The 2,348-nt window shown below is 47.1% G+C and overlaps 2 non-coding genes across 2 annotated transcripts; both read left to right on the top strand.

Annotated features, from left to right (window-relative positions):
- The first annotated feature begins 800 nt into the window (after window positions 1-800).
- On the top strand, window positions 801-872 carry trnae-cuc (transfer RNA glutamic acid (anticodon CUC)). The gene has a single exon. It is a non-coding gene; the product is annotated as a tRNA-Glu (tRNA).
- A 1,192-nt stretch (window positions 873-2,064) lies between these two features.
- Window positions 2,065-2,136, top strand: trnad-guc (transfer RNA aspartic acid (anticodon GUC)). The gene has a single exon. It is a non-coding gene; the product is annotated as a tRNA-Asp (tRNA).
- Window positions 2,137-2,348: the final 212 nt, after the last annotated feature.

Raw genomic sequence — 2,348 nt, 5'->3', positions numbered from 1 at the left:
ACGTTAGTATAGTGGTTAGTATCTCCACCTGTCACGCGGGAGACCGAGGTTCAATTCCCCGACGGGGAGTTTATCTCAATTTCAGTACCTCACGTTGTCCCTTTGAAATCGCCAATATTTTAATGTTAAAAAAATGACTCTCAAGTCAAAATGCTTTCCAAAATGCGATTCATTACATGCCTTGGACATTTCTCGTCGCTGCAGATCAACCTTCTTTCAATTCAACAACTTTTTACTCACCTCTGATGTGGGCATGCCGGCGTTGGATTGGCGGGGTTACTGTAAGAAGTCTCAGAAAAACAGCTTAAAATCCAACAGGGTTTATTTGGAATCACGAGATGTCGGATTGCTGCCCCTCCACCAGGTGAACGGAGGGATGTTCACATCACGGCATCGTCAGGCCAAGAAACAATCGGAAAACAATTACCATTTGGATTGTGAACAATGGTTAGAATGTGAGTCTTTACAGTTTCTCCAGTGTTGAAAGGTACAGACAATGCGAGTGAGGAGAGGGATAATGACAGGATACTGATGTGTGAATTGATTGATGCGAGTGCAGTTATTAAGATATTGTAAATGCGGGCAGCATGGCGAGGGTTTGGAGTCGTGCGACCTAAAGCCAAGTATGTGGAACTTTCCTGTCAGTTTCTGCTCGGAAATTCTGCGTTGTCATGTGTCATGAAGGTCGCCTTGGAGAACGCTGACCCGAAGATGGGAGGCTGAATGACCGACACTGCTGATGTCTTCCCCGAATAGAAAGTGACACTGCTGCCTGATCATTCCGAGCATGTCCCGTGTGCTCCCTGATGGTCTAGTGGTTAGGATTCGGCGCTCTCACCGCCGCGGCCCGGGTTCGATTCCCGGTCAGGGAATGTTATGTTCATTCCCAGAGCAACTGATCACTCCACATCGGGCTTTGAAAGAGATCTTATTTTTGTAACGTCTGTTTTACAATAATTCAAATGTTTGTTGAACTACCAACTGTATTTGGGATGTCAAGTCATGCTGATAAGTGGCCCACCTGTCAGCGTCTCCATTATTTACCCGAGCAAAGTTTTGCGATACAAGAAGGTGGCGAAATGGTGTATCGGCTGCCCTGACGCGAGAGGATAAATTCGCTCCCTTTTCCGCTGCAGGCATGATGTGGTTCGATCTTTTAGAAATGTGCGTTATTTTTCGAATACGTCGCAACACCGTGGAGTTTTAATTGAGCTCCTTAAAATTATCATCGGAAACACAGAACATGTAAACAACGACTTCAAGATTTTAGAACCGGTTTGGAATCTGGCTTCATTTTCCAGTGGCTGGCAGAGATATGCACGAATATGATGTGAACTGAAGCAGCAGTTAACAAATGAATCTATATCAAACAATTAATAAGAACAAAATCTTTCCATAAATGTGTGTGATTGTCAATGATAATTGCAATGAATCTGCAACTAAACCACGGTCAGGACAGAAGAAAATCATTTACAAAATCTGAGCTGTTCGCACTTTGGGACTTCCAGCGGTTTGGGTGGGGGGGGGGGCGGGGGCGAGGCCGGGCGGGCGGGGGGTGGGGGGGGGGGGGGTGGGGGAGGGGGCGGGGGGGGGGGGGGGGAGCGGCCGGTGGGCGTGGGGAATGTGGGTGGTGGGGCGAAGGGGGACAAAAACGAATTTCTCGCCATGGGATAAAAGCAAAATACTGCAGATGCTGCAATCAGAAAGAACAGACAAAAATACTGGAACAGATCAGCAGCTCTGACGTGATCTGTTGAGAGAGAGCAGCTGAATTTGTCCCTCATGTTCAGATTTGTAGACATGCCATCTTTGATCGAAATGGCAAAAGAACATGCACGCGCAACTTTCGATCTCAACTTTCTTGAAGTTTTCATGCGTCCCTCTGAATCTCTTTACGGCTAATCCACAAGACGAAGTCAACTGGGTAAACCTGCAGTTCGCTCCATTCAATGGCACTCCGTAATCTGCTAAAATAACACATCTCGGCACAGTTCTGTCGTTCCTCGGCAACAAATGTACAATGCGTACCTGAGCTCAATGCGCCTACCTCCGCGGAGCATTGTTTCCTCGTTAGTATAGTGGTTAGTATCTCCGCCTGTCACGCGGGAGACCGGGGTTCAATTCCCCGACGGGGAGTTTATCTTAATTTCGGTATCTCACGTTGTCCGTTTGAGATCGCCGACATTTTAATGTCACAAAAATGACTCTCCAGTCAAAATGCTTTCCAAAATGCGATTCTTTCCATGCCTTGGACATTTCTCGTCGCTGCAGATCAACCTTCTTTCAATTCAACAACTTTTTACTCACCTCTGATGTGGGCATGCCGGCGTTGGATTGGCGGGGTTACT

Source organism: Mustelus asterias, unplaced genomic scaffold (genome assembly GCF_964213995.1).
Source record: "Mustelus asterias unplaced genomic scaffold, sMusAst1.hap1.1 HAP1_SCAFFOLD_462, whole genome shotgun sequence".
Taxonomy (NCBI): Eukaryota; Metazoa; Chordata; class Chondrichthyes; order Carcharhiniformes; family Triakidae; genus Mustelus; species Mustelus asterias.
Note: the sequence above shows the minus strand (reverse complement) of the source record. Positions and strands in the feature narration are given on the sequence as shown.